This window comes from Oncorhynchus mykiss, chromosome 17 (assembly GCF_057628025.1).
Source record: "Oncorhynchus mykiss isolate SJ-2025 chromosome 17, ASM5762802v1, whole genome shotgun sequence".
Classification (NCBI taxonomy): Eukaryota; Metazoa; Chordata; class Actinopteri; order Salmoniformes; family Salmonidae; genus Oncorhynchus; species Oncorhynchus mykiss.
In genome coordinates this window covers 21733850-21750307 of record NC_143038.1, presented here as the reverse complement: position 1 = coordinate 21750307, position 16458 = coordinate 21733850, and the positions used below count along the sequence as shown (strand labels likewise).

The following is a 16458-nucleotide window of genomic DNA, read 5'->3' as shown; positions in this document are numbered from 1 at the left end:
CGTCACAAACACCGTGTTTAGCAGATGTTATAGCGAAATGTTTGTGTTTCCAGCTCCAACAGTGCAGTAATATCTAACAAAAGTAATATCTAACAATTTCACAGCATTTCACACAATACACAGAAATCTAAAGTAAAGGAATGGAATTGAGAATATATTAATATTTGGATGAGCAATCAGAGTCAGAGTGGCATAGACTAAGATACAGTAGAATAGTATACAGTATGAGATGAGTAATGCAAAATATATTAACATTATTAAGTTGATTAGTGTTCCATTGTTAAAGTGGACAGTGATTTCAAGTCTATGTATATAGGGCAGCAGCCTCTAATGTGCTAGTGATGGCTATTTAACAGTCTGATGGCCTTGAGATAGAAGCTGTTTTTAGTGTCTCGGTCAAAGCTTTGATGCACATGAACAGACCTCACCTTCTGGATGATAGTGGGGGTGAACAGGCAGTGGCTTGGGTGGTTGTTATCCTTGATGATCTTTTTGGCCTTCCTGTGACATTGGGTGCTGTAAGTGTCCTGGAGGGCTTGTAGTTTGCCCCCAATGATGCGTTGGGCAGACCGCACCATCCTCTGGAGAGCCCTGCGGTTGTGGTCGGTGCAGTTGCCATACCAGGCAGTGATACAGCCCGACAGGATGCTCTCAATTGTTCATCTGTAAAGATTTGTAAGAGTTTTAGGTACCAAGCCACATTTATTCAGCCTCCTGAGGTTGAAGAGGTGCTCTTGTGCCTTCTTCACCACACTGTCTGTGTAGGTGGACCATTTCAGATTGTCATAGATGTGTACGCTGAGGAACTTGAAACTTTCCACCTTCTCCACTGCGGTCCCATCGATGTGGATAGGGGGGTGCTCCCTCTACTGTTTCCTGAAGTCCACGATCAGCTCCTTTGTTTTGTTGATGTTGGGTGAGAGGTTATTTTCCCGGCACTCTCACCTCCTCCCTGTAGGCTGTCTCATCATTGTTGGTAATCAGGCCTACTACTGTTGTGTCGTCTGCAAACTTGATGAATGAGTTGGAGGCGTGTGTGGCCACGCAGTCATTGATGAACAGGGAGTACAGGAGAGGGCTTAGCACGCACCCTTGTTGAGCCCCAGGGTTGAGGATCAATGAAGTGGAGGTGTTGTCTCCTACCTTCACCACCTGGGCGGCGGCCCGTCAGGAAGTCCAGGACCCAGTTTCACAGGGCGGGGTTTAGACACAGGGCCTCGAGCTTAATGAAGAGCTTGGAAGGTACTATGGTGTTGAATGCTGAGCTATAGTCAAAGAACAGCATTCTTATATACAGTGAGGGAAAAAAGTATTGAATCCCCTGCTGATTTTGTATGTTTGTCCACTGACAAAGAAATGATCCGTCTTTAATTTTAATGGTAGGTTCATTTGAACAGTGAGAGACACAATAACAACAACAAAATCCAGAAAAACGCATTTATAAAATGTTTCACATGCGTTTTGTCTGGATTTTGTTGTTGTTATTCTGTCTCTCACTGTTCAAATAAAACCTACCATGAAAATTACAGACTGATCATTTCTTTGTCAGTGGGCAAACATACAAAATCAGCAGGGAATCAAATACTTTTTTCCCTCACTGTAGGTATTCCTCTTGTCCAGATGGTATAGGGCAGTGTGCAGTGCGATAGCGATTGCATCGTCTGTGGATCTATTGGGGCGATAAGCAAATTGAAGTGGGTGTCAGGTAAGGTACAGGTGATATGATCCTTGAGTAGTCTCTCAAATCACTTCATGAGGACAGAAGTGATTAGCAACGGGGCGATAGTAATTTAGTTTAGTTATCTTTGCTGTCTTGGGTACAGGAACAATGTTGGACATCTTGAAGCTTGTGGGAACAGCAGACTGGAATAGGGAGATATTGAAAATGTCCGTCAACACTCCAGCCAGCTGGTCTGCGCATGCTCTGAGGACATGGCTAGGAATGCCGTCTGGGCCGGCAGCTTTGCGAGGGTTAACACGCTTAAATGTCTTAAGTCGGCCATGGAGAACGAGAGCCCATAGTCCTTGGTAGCGGACCACGTTGGTGGCACTGTGTTATCCTCAAAGCGGGCGAAGAAGGTGTTTAGCTTGTTCGGAATCAAGACGTAAGTGTCCACGACGTGGCTGGTTTTCTCTTTGTAGTCCGTGATAGTCTGTAGAACCTGCCACATATGTCTCGTGTCTGAGCCGTTGAATTGCGACTCCACTTTGCCTCTGTACTGACGTTTTGCTTGTTTGATTGCCTTACGGAGGGAATAACTACACTGTTTGTATTCAGCCATATTCAATAAATGTGATACAGGAAAGAAAATTATGTTCTATATATCTAGTAATTATTAAATAGTAAAAATAATTCTGTAGTAATGTATTAGTGTTATCAGTATAATATAGTTAGTTACAGTTGAAGTCGGAAGTTTACATACACTTCAGCCAAATACATATAAACTCAGTTTTTCACAATTCCTGACATTTAATCCTAGTAAAAATTCCCTGTTTTAGGTCAGTTAGGATCACCACTTTATTTTAACAATGTGAAATGTCAGAATAATAGTAGAGAGAATCATTTATTTCAGCTTTTATTTCTTTCATCACATTCCCAGTCTGTCAGAAGTTTACATACACTAAATTAGTATTTGGTAGTATTGCCTTGAAAATTGTTTAACTTGGGTCAACCGTTTTGGGTAGCCTTCTACAAGCTTTACACAATAAGTTGGGTGAATTTTGTCCCGTTCCTCCTGACAGAGCTGGTGTAACTGAGTCAGGTTTGTAGGCCTCCTTGCTCACACACGTTTTTTCAGTTCGGCCCACAAATGTTCTATAGGACTGAGGTCAGGGATTTGTGATGGCCACTCCAATACCTTGACTTTGTTGTCCTTAAGCCATTTTTCCACAACTTTGGAAGTATGCTTGGGGTCATTTTCCAATTGGAAGACCCATTTGCGACCAAGCTTTAACTGATGTCTTGAGATGTTGCTTCATTATGGCCAAACAGTTCTATTTTTGTTTCATCAGACCAGAGGACATTTCTCCAAAAAGTACGATCTTTGTTCCCATGTGCAGTTGCAAACCGTAGTCTGTCTTTTTTATGGCGATTTTGGAGCAGTGGCTTCTTCCTTGCTGAGCGGCCTTTCAGGTTATGTCAATATAGGTCTCGTTCTTCTGTGGATATAGATACTTTTGTATCTGTTTCCTCCAACATCTTCACAAGTCCTTTGCTGTTGTTCTGGGATTGATTTGCACTTTTCGCACCAAAGTACATTCATCTCTAAGAGACAGGACGTGTCTCCTTCCTGAGTGGTATGACGGCTGCATGGTCCCATGTGTTTATACGTGTGTTCTATTGTTTGTACAGATGAACTTGGTACCTTCAGGTATTTGGAAATTGCTCCCAAGGATGAACTAGACTTGCAGAGGTCTATATTTTTTTTCTGTGGTCTTGGCTGATTTCTTTTGATTTTCCCAGGATGTCAAGCAAAGAGGCACTGAGTTTGAAAGTAGGCCTTGAAATATATCCACAGGTACACCTCCAATTGACTGAAAAAATGTCAATTAGCCTATCAGAAGCTTCTAAAGCTATGACGTAATTTTCTGGAATTTTCCAAGCTGTTTAAAGGCACAGTCAACTTAGTGTATGTAAACTTCTGACCCACTGGAATTGTGATACAGTGAATTATAAGTGAAATAATCTGTAAACAATTGTTGGAAAAATGACTTGTGTCATGCACAAAGTAGATGTCCTAACCGACTTGGCAAAACTATAGTTTGTTAACAAGAAATTTGTGGAGTGGTTGAAAACAAGTTTTAATGACTCCAACCTAAGTGTATGTAAACTTCCGACTTCAACTGTAAGTCATTACAGAGCATATCATGTTTTTTCTTCTGCCTTTTTAAGTTGAGTCATAACACATCAAGTGAAAAATGTCTTGTATTTTAATTGGTAAAAAACACATACTGCATTTGATGCATCACACTGTTCAACACTATTTGTGTACCTTATTGATGACCTCTTAAGTTAAGTGTATTCACCTATCATGATATTTAACTAAAGTCCAGTTTTAAGTGGACCAGATCTCCATCAGGGCATATTTAAGGACAAAAAAACATTATTTCCCCTTCGAAAATATCACACTGTGCACACATGTACCATGTTTACCTTCAAACAAGGCCTTTAGAGTGTGTGTTTTCCCAAAGGGACTGTCTGTCACCACGTGATTGACAGACTCAATATTATCCTCATGTTTTGGTATTTCAAAAGTTTTGAACTCAAAGCCTTGACGGAAAGCACACAAAAACATTGGCAAGTGTTATAAAACGGGTGAGATTATCTTTACCCTTGGTTTCTCAACATGGTCTTTGTTTTGCACAGCTGCCAAGTGTCATTCACCTGAAATGTGTGTGGAGCAAATATAATTTGTTGCTTTGCAAGTACAAGGCTATGCATAATAAGAGTATGCTGTATGCAACTGAAAGTGATGTAGATGTAGGTCTAGATTAACTGCGCTTGCCTTGCACAATGCACAGGAACAGTTCCAAAAATGCAAGTAAAGCCCATTTGACAGTCCAGGCAGGTGCGAGCAAACATGCAAAATTGTTTTAAAAATTTAGAATACTATTTCAACCCAGGTCTTGTCATTATGAAGCAGGTTGGCATTTATTGTCATGACTCATGTACTGGAGGCAGCTCTGCAGAGTGGTCAGTAGCTGGCACAGCCACAAAGTCAGAAAATCACATTTTAAACCTAACCTTAACCCTAACCTTAACCAAACTGCTAACCCTAATTCCTAACCTTAACCTTAAATTAAGACCAAAAATCTCATTTTTGTTTTCAATTTTTTAAAATTGAACAATATGTTGCAAATTTGACAAACACAGTATATGTTACGAATTTTCTAAATATATGCAATGTTACGATTTCTAGCTAGGTGGCTAACGTTATCTAGCTGGCTAACGTTAGGTAGGCTAGATGTTAGGGGTTAGGGTTAAGGCTAGACGTTAGGGTTAGGGGTTAGTGTTAAGGTTAGAGTTAAGTTTTGGAGTTAGGTTAAAGGGTTAGGGTTAGCTAAAAGGGTTAGGGTTAGGGGAATGGTTAGCTAAAAGGGTTAAGATTAAGGTTAGTGTTAGCTAACACCTAAGTAGGTGAAAAGTTGCTAATTAGCTAAAATGCTAAAGTTGTCCATGATGAAATCCGAACTAGCCGGCTAATGTTAGCTAGGCTAGGGGTTAGGTTTAAGTTTAGGAGTTAGGTTAAAGGGTTAAGGTTAGGGTTAGGTGAAGGGTTCGATCAAATCAAATCAAATCCAATTTTATTTGTCACATACACATGGTTAGCAGATGTTAATGCGAGTGTAGTGAAATGCTTGTGCTTCTAGTTCCGACAATGCAGTAATAACCAACAAGTAATCTAACCTAACAATTCCACAACCACTACCTTATACACACACGTGTAAAGGGATAAAGAATATGTACATAAAGATATATGAATGAGTGATGGTACAGAACGGCATAGGCAAGATGCAGTAGATGGTATCGAGTACAGTATATACATATGAGATGAGTAATGTAGGGTATGTAAACATAAAAGTGGCTAGTGATACATGTATTACATAAAGATGACAAGATGCAGTAGATGATATAGAGTACAGCATATACATATACATATGAGATGAGTAATGTAGGGTATGTAACCATTATATTAAGTGGCATTGTTTAAAGTGGCTAGTGATACATTTTTTACATCAATTTCCATTATTAAAGTGAGCTGGAGTTGAGTCAGTATGTTGGCAGCAGCCACTCAATGATAGTGGTGGCTGTTTAACAGTCTGATGGCCTTGAGATAAAAGCTGTTTTTCAGTCTCTCGGTCCCTGCTTTGATGCACCTGTACTGACCTCGCCTTCTGGATGATAGTGGGGTGAACAGGCAGTGGCTCGGGTGGTTGTTGCCCTTGATGATCTTTATGGCCTTCCTGTGGCATTGGGTGGTGTAGATGTCCTGGAGGGCAGGTAGTTTGCCCCCGGTGATGCGTTGTGCAGACCTCACTACCCTCTGGAGAGCCTTATAGTTTTGGGCGGCGCAGTTGCCGTAACAGGCGGTGATACAGCCCGACTGGATGCTCTCGATTGTGCATCTGTAGAAGTTTGTGAGTGCTTTTAGTGACAAGCCAAATTTCTTCAGCCTTCTGAGGTTGAAGAGACACTGCTGCGCATTCTTCACAACGCTGTCCATGTGGGTGGACCAATTCAGTTTTTCCGTGATGTGTATCCCGAGGAACTTAAAACGTACTACCCTCTCCACTACTGTCCCGTCGATGTGGATAGGGGGGTGCTCCCTCTGCTGTTTCCTGAAGTCCACGATCATCTCCTTTGTTTTGTTGACGTTGAGTGTGAGGTTATTTTCCTGACACCACACTCCAAGAGCCCTCACCTCCTCCCTGTAGGCCATCTCGTCTAAAAGCTAAAAGGGTTAAGGTTAACATTAGGGTAATGGTTAGCTTAAAAGGGGTAAGGTTAGGGTTTGGGGTATTTGCAAAATAGATAAAAAGTAGTAAGTATTTGAAAAGTGGCTAATTATCTAAAATGCTAAAGTTGTCCGAGATGAGGTTTGAACTCGTAACCTTTGGGTTGCTCGATGTTCACATTATACACCAACCCATACACCCCAACCAATGTTCATTTTTGCCTTAAGTAACCGTATATCTAATGTAACCATACCAAATTAACATATACTAATTTAAGTGTCTGGATTTACATTTACTATGTTACATCTAGTCTGAGACCAGGCTGACATGGCACATATTTCGGCCTCTTTTCCACAGTGAAGTATAAATAGCTGTGTCATTATTCAGAATAAAATGTTTAGGCCTATGGCTTCATCATTTGCAGGGTTTAAATTTGGAGACCCAAGCCCATGCTGTAGCCTATGGAAACCCATGCACACTGACAGTAGCACAGAACCTACCGAGTTTGAGCTGTGTGCTCTTGAATGTTGCCCAATTTCTATCTTAGTTAATATTATGCACTATCTGTAGCCACCATCAGTAATACCCACATACATAATAACTGTCAATTTAGTGCAGTGACTGTTAGTTTCCTTAAATTTGATGCCTACATTTTGCATCATTCCATTACATTGTTACAGTAGTTGACCTTTTTCCCCCCTCTGTCATCCATGTGGTTATTCCTGAGGGTTGGTAAAAATAGTGTATAATATAAGGCTACGGTATTACAATTTGTGCAATAATTTAGGGCAGGAAGCCTATTTGAATCATTATGGAACACAGACTATGGACCTGGAGCCTGGATCATGGTTCACAACGACTGGACGGTTGTCATCACAGTTCCATGATTAGGGTAGATTTACAGGACTATTGTTCGAACCCTATTGTTATCATCTTTTAATATTTAATTGATTGAACAATTTAATATGGCAACTTTCAGGATGAATCCAACCACTGTATTTTTGATTCACTAATATATTTTGTGGCTAAAGGCTCTCCAACCATGTTTATGTATGATTCATAAATACTTTCCTAACCATACAAGATCAGAGTATTTTTGTTATCTACCAATTGGTGCTGATATCCATAGGGAGAGTAGCAGGGGGAGTGGAGAGCAAGTAGCGGACTAGTGTTGGTTATTCAGCAGTCTGATGATCTGGGGGTAGAAACTATTGGCCAGTCTTCTGTTTTTTTCCATGATGATGCTGCTGTACTGCCCACGTCTGAGTGATGGAAGCGGGGAGAACAGGACATGGCTCGGCTGCCTGCGGTCCTGATGATCTTCTTGGCTTTCCTGCGACACGTGATGCTGTAGGTGTCCTGGATGACAGGCAGTGTGCACCCAATGGTGCGTTCGGCTGCGCGTATCACCCTCTGAAGCAGCTTGTGGTCCATGGTGGTGGAGTTGCCATAACAGGCTGTGATGCAGCCCGACAGTATGCTCTCAATGGTGCTCCTGTAGAACACTGTGAGGGCCCTCAGGGACAGGACATATTTCTTCAGCATAATGAGGTGGAAAAGTTGTTGCCGTGTCTTCTACACCACGGTGTCCGTGTGATTTGACCATTTTAGCTTCTCTGTGATGTGTATGCCGAGGAATTTTAAGTTATTGACTGTCTCCACAGTGGCCCTGTTGATGAGGATGGGGGCATGTCCAGCCTGGTTCCTCCAGAAGTGCATAATCAGACTCTGTTGTTTTGCTGACATTGAGGGAGAGGTTGTTTACCTGGCACCCCGCCGTCAGAGTGCCCACCTCATCCCTGTAGGCCGTCTTGTCGATGTTGGTTATCAGTCCTACCACTGTCGTGTCGATAGCAAACTTGAAGATGGAGTTTGAACTGTGTGAGGCAACGCAGTCGTGGGTATACAGGGAATACAGGAGGGGACTAAGGACGTACCCTTGTGGGGCCCCCGTGTTGACAAAGTAAAGTTGCCTACATTCACCTCATGGGGGTGGCCCGTCAGGAAGTCCAGGACCCAGTTGCATAGGGAGGAGTTCAGACCCAGGGTCGTGAGCTTTGTAATGAGCTTATAGGGCACTAGGGTATTGTAGGCTGAGATGCCTCTCAAAGCACTTCATGATGATGGAAGTTCGGTAGTTCTTCAGTTTGGTATTTTCCCTTTTTGGGGCACAGGGAGGATAGTGGACATCTTAAAGCAGGTGGGTATAGCGGCCTGAGATAAAGAGTGATTGAAAATCTCTGAGAACACAACAGCTAGCTGGTCTGCACATGCTCTGAAGGAATGACTAAGGATGCCGTCTGAGCCGGCAGTCTTGTGAGGGTTAACACGTTTTAATGACTTACATGTGTCCTCAGTGGAGACCGTGAGTATATAGCACACATTGTCATCAGGGGCTCTCCTCGGCAGCTTAGAGTCATTGTACTCGAATCATGAAAAAAAAGGTGTTTCACTCATCCGGTAGGGTGGTGTTGGTGACCACGATGTGGCTGGCTTTCTTTTTATTATCCCTGATTGTTAGGAATCCTTGACACATGCACCCTGTGTCTGACTGAATTTCTGCTCCACTTTGTCCCTATACTTGTGTTTCGCCATCTTGATCCATCTGCGTAGGTCATATTTGTACTGTTTAACCAAACTTTTTCAGTTTCCCTACAATGCTGCTATTAATCTACAGTTTCTGATTCTGATATGTTTTGAAAGACAATACCGGTATCATGTCATTTATATACTATTTGTTGAATCCGGTGACTGAGTCAGCGTATTCATTGATGTTATCTGCAGAGGCGACCCGGAACATATTCCAGTACATGTGATCAAAACAGTCGTAAATTCAGCGTAAATTCTGATTAGTCAGTCCAACGCTGTACAGACCTGACCACCGGAATGTCCCTCTTGAGACTTTGTTTGTAGGTGGGGAGAAGCAAGATGGAGTCATGGTCAGATTTGCTGAAAGGAGGACGGGAGAGGGCATTATATCCGTGTCAAAAAGACGTGTATCTGTTGTCAAGAGTAGAATTTTGGCAATTTAAACAGTCGATGTGTTGGTAATAATTAGTGAGCATTGAATTAATTTGAAGTAGAGCTCAGGTGCATCCTGTTTCCATTGATCATCCTTCATATGTTTCCACAACTTGATTGGAGTCCACTTGTGGTCAATTCAATTGATTGGACATGATTTGGAAAGGCACACACCTGTCTATATACAGTGCCTTGCGAAAGTATTCGGCCCCCTTGAACTTTGCGACCTTTTGCCACATTTCAGGCTTCAAACATAAAGATATAAAACTGTATTTTTTTTGTGAAGAATCAACAACAAGTGGGACACAATCATGAAGTGGAACGACATTTATTGGATATTTCAAACTTTTTTATACAAATCAAAAACTGAAAAATTGGGCGTGCAAAATTATTCAGTCCCCTTTACTTTCAGTGCAGCAAACTCTCTCCAGAAGTTCACTGAGGATCTCTGAATGATCCAATGTTGACCTAAATGACGAATGATGATAAATACAATCCACCTGTGTGTAATCAAGTCTCCGTATAAATGCACCTGCACTGTGATAGTCTCAGAGGTCCGTTAAAAGCGCAGAGAGCATCATGAAGAACAAGGAACACACCAGGCAGGTCCGAGATACTATTGTGAAGAAGTTTAAAGCCGGATTTGGATACAAAAAGATTTCCCAAGCTTTAAACATCCCAAGGAGCACTGTGCAGCGATAATATTGAAATGGAAGGAGTATCAGACCACTGCAAATCTACCAAGACCTGGCCGTCCCTCTAAACTTTCAGTTCATGCAAGGAGAAGACTGATCAGAGATGCAGCCAAGAGGCCCATGATCACTCTGGATGAACTGCAGAGATCTACAGCTGAGGTGGGAGACTCTGTCCATAGGACAACAATCAGTCATATATTGCACAAATCTGGCCTTTATGGAAGAGTGGCAAGAAGAAAGCCATTTCTTAAAGATATCCATAAAAAGTGTCGTTTAAAGTTTGCCACAAGCCACCTGGGAGACACACCAAACATGTGGAAGAAGCTGCTCTGGTCAGATGAAACCAAAATTGAACTTTTTGGCAACAATGCAAAACGTTATGTTTGGCGTAAAAGCAACACAGCTGAACACACCATCCCCACTGTCAAACATGGTGGTGGCAGCATCATGGTTTGGGCCTGCTTTTCTTCAGCAGGGACAGAGAAGATGGTTAAAATTGATGGGAAGATGGATGGAGCCAAATACAGGACCATTCTGGAAGAAAACCTGATGGAGTCTGCAAAAGACCTGAGACTGGGACGGAGATTTGTCTTCCAACAAGACAATGATCCAAAACATAAAGCAAAATCTACAATGGAACGGTTCAAAAATAAACATATCCAGGTGTTAGAATGGCCAAGTCAAAGTCCAGACCTGAATCCAATCGAGAATCTGTGGAAAGAACTGAAAACTGCTGTTCACAAATGCTCTCCATCCAACCTCACTGAGCTCGAGCTGTTTTGCAAGGAGGAATAGGAAAACATTTCAGTCTCTCGATGTGCAAAACTGATAGAGACATACCCCAAGCGACTTACAGCTGTAATCGCAGCAAAAGGTGGCGCTACAAAGTATTAACTTAAGGGGGCTGAATAATTTTGCACGCCCAATTTTTCAGTTTTTGATTTGTTAAAAAAGTTTGAAATATCCAATAAATGTCGTTCCACTTCATGATTGTGTCCCACTTGTTGTTGATTCTTCACAAAAAATACAGTTTTATATCTTTATGTTTGAAGCCTGAAATGTGGCAAAAGGTCGCAAAGTTCAAGGGGGCTGAATACTTTCGCAAGGCACTGTAAGGTCCCACAGTTGACAATGCATGTCAGAGCAAAAACCAAGACATGAGGTCGAAGGAATTGCCCATAGATGTCAGACACGGGATTGTGTCGAGGCACAGATCTGGGGTATGGTACCCAAAAAATATCTGCAGCATTGAAAGTCCCCAAGAACACAGTGGCCTCCATCATTCTTAAATGGAAGAAGTTTGGAACCACCAAGACTGTAAAATTAAAGTGATAGAACCAACGTGAGGCACTAAGAACTGTCATTCTAAATTTGGTTTGGATAATTTATCAACATTTATAATTATGATTTGGAAAGGCAAGGCTTCTAGAGACAGAGCTATGACCCCAAAATGTGAGGAGAGCCATTAGATTGTAGCTTGCGCTAACCTTTCCCCAATCTCATTCTTATCAAGGTTGGTGTGAAACTGTCATAACATGTGTTCTCTCTCTTCCCTGTGAAAGTCAATATGCATGTGCCCTAGACCAAATTCGGGAGATCTCTAGAGACTGAGAGAAAATTGGCATTGCTAAAATAATTGTGTAAAATGGCCCTGCAAAACAGAGAAGCTCTTGACTATCTTTTGGCAGGTCAAGGGGGCACTTGTGCAATCATTGGCGATGGATGTTGTACTTTTGTCCCAGATCACTCTTCTAATATGACTGATCTCACCGAATACATTGCCACTGTTGCTAAGAATAATTCCCCACAACCAGAGTGGATGCCTGCAACTTGGTTGGAATCCCTGTTTGGAAGTTAGGGATGCCAAGTTGCCAAATGGGCTGCAGCGTGTTTTTTTCTTAATTTTTCTAAATTGTGTCATTTAACATGCTGTGAATGTGTGTGTATTTTTGATCAATTCACTTACGTTAATAGAAGTATAAACTTTATTATGATGATAGTATTACCATAATAATTAGATTGAAATGATGTATCTGGTTTTATGTGTTGATTTCCCTTACTTTAATAGAAATATGATATGGAAGTTCAAATCTAATGCTTCCTTTAAAATGTAATTATCATTATCACACAAGTGACACATTGTCATGTTAGTAGAGGAGTGGCGAAGGGAGTTCTGAGCGAGCTCCGCCCAGTCCTCGCCCACTCACCAGGCCGGTCCCAGCAATACGACCGCAGAAACCTATCCACATCCTGGTTTACTCTCTCCACCTACCCATTACTCTCAGGGTGGAAACCCGAGGTTAGGCTGACCGATACCCCCAGCCGTTCCATGAACGCCCTCCAAACTCTGAACGTAAACTGGGGACCCCAATCAGAAACGATGTCCTCAGGCACCCCGTAGTGCCAGAAGACATGGGTAAACAGAGCCTCCGCAGTCTGCAGGGCAACGAGTTGAGACGGCAGGACTTAGAAAACCGATCCACAACGACCAGGATCGTGGTACTTCCCTGAGACAGGGGAAGGTCGGTGAGAAAGTCCACCGACAAGTGCGACCACGGCCGTTGTGGAACGGGGAGGGGCTGTAACTTCCCTCTAGGCAGGTGTCGAGGAACCTTGCTCTGAGCGCACACTGAGCAGGAGGAGACATAAAACCTCCCGTCCTTAGCCAATGTGGGCCACCAGTACCTCCCCCGAAGACTCCGCACTGTCCTCTCGATGCCAGGATGACCCGAGGAGGGTAGTGTATGGGCCCATCGAATCAACTTATCACGGACACCAAGCGGCACGTACTGCACCCCTGCTGGACACTGAGGGGTGCAGGTTCCAACCGTGACGCCCTCTCGATCTCCGCGTCCACCTCCCATACCACCGGTGCCATCAAACATAAAGCTGGGAGGATGGGAGTCGGCTCGATGGACTGCTCCTCGGTATCATAGAGGCGGGACAGCGCGTCGGCCTTCGTATTTTGGGAGCCTGGCCGATATGAAATCCTGAAACGGAAACGGGTAAAGAACATGGCCCACCTAGCCTGACGCAAATTCAATCTCCTCGCTGCCCGGATAATCTCGAGATTACGATGGTCAGTCCAGATGAGGAAAGGGTGCTTAGCCCCCTCAAGCCAATGTCTCCACACCTTCAGAGCCTTGACTACAGCTAACAACTCCCGGTCCCCCAGACGACTGAAGGCTCTGCCCGCCTACGCTGACCAGCGCAAGTGTGCCGGCCCTCCCTTCAGCAGTGAAGTAATGGGAGCAGCCACCTGACCAAAACCCCGGATAAACCTCCGGTAGTAATTGGCACACCCTAAAAACCGCTGCACCTCCTTTACCGTGGTCGGAGTCGGCCAATTACGCACGGCTGTAACACGGTCTCACTCCATTACCACCCCAGAGGTGGAAATGCGATAACCCAGGAAGGAAACGGCTTGTTTGGAGAACACACATTTCTCAGCCTTGACGTACAGGTCATGCTCCAGCAGTCGCCCAAGTACCTTACGCACCAGAGACACGTGTGCGGCGCGTGTGGCAGAATAGATCAGTATGTCATCGATGTACATTACCACCCCCTGCACCTGCAGGTCTCTGAGAATCTCATCTACGAAAGATTGGAAAACGGCTGGAGCATTCTTCCACCCATACGGCATGACGAGGTACTCATAATGGCCCGATGTGGTACTAAATGCGGTCTTCCACTCATCTCCTCCCTGGATACGCATCAGATTATACACACTCCTAAGGTCCAGTTTTGTGAAGAAACGCGCCCCGTGAAATGATTCCACCGCCGTGGCGATGAGAGGTAGCAGGTAACTAAACCCCACTGTGATGGAATTTAGACCTCTATAATCAATGCACGGACACAGACCTCCCTCCGTCTTCTTCACAAAAAAAGAAGCTCGAGGAGACGGGTGACATGGAGGGCCGAATGTACCCTTGTCCCAGAGATTCAGTGATGTATGTCTCCATAGCCACTGTCTCCTCCTGGGACAACGGGTACACGTGACTCCTTGGAAGTGCAGCGTTCTCCAGGACGTTTATCGCACAGTCCCCTCGTCGATGGGGTGGTAATTGGGTTGCCTTCTTCTTACAGAAGGCGATAGACAAATCGGTATATTCAGAGGGAATGGGCACAGTGGAAACCTGGTCTGGACTCTCCACCGTTGTCGCACCGATGGAAACTCCCATGCACCTACCTGAACACTCCTCTGACCACCCTCGAAGAGCCCCCTGTCTCCATTAAATCACCGGATTGTGATGAGCCAGCCAGGGAATTCCCAGCACCACTGGAAACGCAGGTGAATCAATAAGGAAGAGACTAATCTGCTCCTTATGGAACCGTGGCCTCCCTGACCAGCCCTGAACCTAATGGTCTAATGGTCTAACGACCAGGGGAATCCCTAGCCTTGACGTGAGCCCACGATCCATAAAGTTCCCAGCTGCGCCTGAATCGACTAGCGCCTTATGCTGTAGAGAGGGAGAAAAAACAGAAAAATAAATTAGCAAAAACATATGGCCGACAGGAAGCTCAGGGTGAGTCTGGTGCTGACTCACCTGGGGTGAACGAGGAGTGCTCTGCCTGCTCCCCCGACTCACAGACGAGCTCCTCCAGCACCGATCGGCAGTGTGTCCTCTCCGACCACACCCGGTGCAGGAGGAGCCTCCTCCTCCGGTCCCCCTTGATGCTCCCCCCTAACTCCATGAGAATTGGAGCAGGAGGGCCTGGAGGTGGAATCGTCAGGGCCCGTTCTGGACGCCAGCGGGCAGCCAGCAGGTTGTCCAGTTGAATGGACATGTCGATCCGTTCGTCGAGGGGGAGGGTGGTGACAAGCTAGCTCCCTGCAATGTCCTTCCGGAGGCTACAACGACAGTGGTCCACTTCCACCCCGCCCCTGCGGCCAAGGTCCGGAACTCCTGACGCAGGTGGAACAGTCGTTCACCCTCCGCTCGGCCCTCTGGTGGGTGGTCGAAGATGGCCCTGAACCGGCGGGTGAACTCGGGGTAGTGATCCCTCACGCTCTCCTCCCCCGAGGGAGTCGGACGAACGGTAGCCAAGTACAGCTCCAGCTGTAGTAGGAACCCCTGGCACCCAGCCGCCGTCCCATCATACTCCCTCGGGAGCACCAGACGCAGGGCACCGGATCCGGACGCTGAAGGAGGGGTAGGTGGTGCTGGTGGAAGAGGCGCTGGAGGTGAGGTAGGGGGGCCACTCCTCTCCCATCGGTCCATCCTCTCCATCATCTGGTCCATAGCCGACCCATCGATGGGAGAGGAGGTACGGCTGCTCCTGCTGACTCCATAAAACAGGTACGGAATTCTGTCACGGGTTACTAGGAGTGGTGGGTAGGAGTCAGGCGCAGAGAGCAGAGGTGATTTGTAGATTTATTTCTCCGGCACAAAATGGTCACGCCAATTACAGGGCGCATAAACAATGACAAGCCCAAACACAGGGCAAACGATCCGAAGAACAATTAAAACACATCCACAACCGACAGAGAACACAAATAATCCCGCACAAACCTAAGTGGGCCTAACAGGCTTAAATAGACCAAAAATCAAGAAACACAAAAGGAACAGGTGCAACTAAAAGACTAAACTAACAGAAAAGGAAAAAGGGATTGGTGGCGGATAGTAGACCGGCGACGAAGACCGCCGAGCACCACCCGAACAGGCAGGGGAGCCACCTTCGGTGAGAGTCGTGACACACATTTAACTTTGTGAAGAAACAGTCTTGAAAATTATCATATCGTATTTGGTGTCATGAACAATCCTTGGTTTCTGCCTGTGCCTGGTAAAGATAGGAGAGGGGGCTGTCTTGACCATCTGGCAGAATGCCCAGAATATGTTCTTTAAGTTAAGATAGGAGACGGTGCCAGACACATGCCGAGACGGTGCCAGACACATGTCGGAACCAACCCTATGAACTATGCCTATGTAACGTGTCTGTAACCAATATATAAGGGAACAAACGGGACTGCCCCGTTGGAGCTCCTGATCGGCATGTGTACTTGGTGCATTGAGTTAGTTGTAACCTCTCCAGCATGCTGATATAAACAATGATTCAATTAAGATTGACTTTGAGTTTCCCTGTGTAAGCACGACAATAGTAACAATATGGAACATTTTAAGTGTCCAGATAAAATATACAAATATTGTATAAATACTTCATAATTATTAAATGATGCTTACCCAGACACACTTGTCTAAATTGATAGATAAATGTGAAAGAAATGCTATAACCACCCCACAGCCACACCAAGATAAGTGGTTGGGTCACTATTGTCACTACATGT

General features: G+C 44.6%; 1 long non-coding RNA gene across 1 annotated transcript in view; it reads right to left on the bottom strand.

The window, feature by feature from the left end:
* The window catches only part of LOC149975859 (uncharacterized), a 944026-nt gene that overhangs the window by 321894 nt on the left and 605674 nt on the right, over nt 1–16458 (bottom strand). The window lies entirely within an intron of this gene.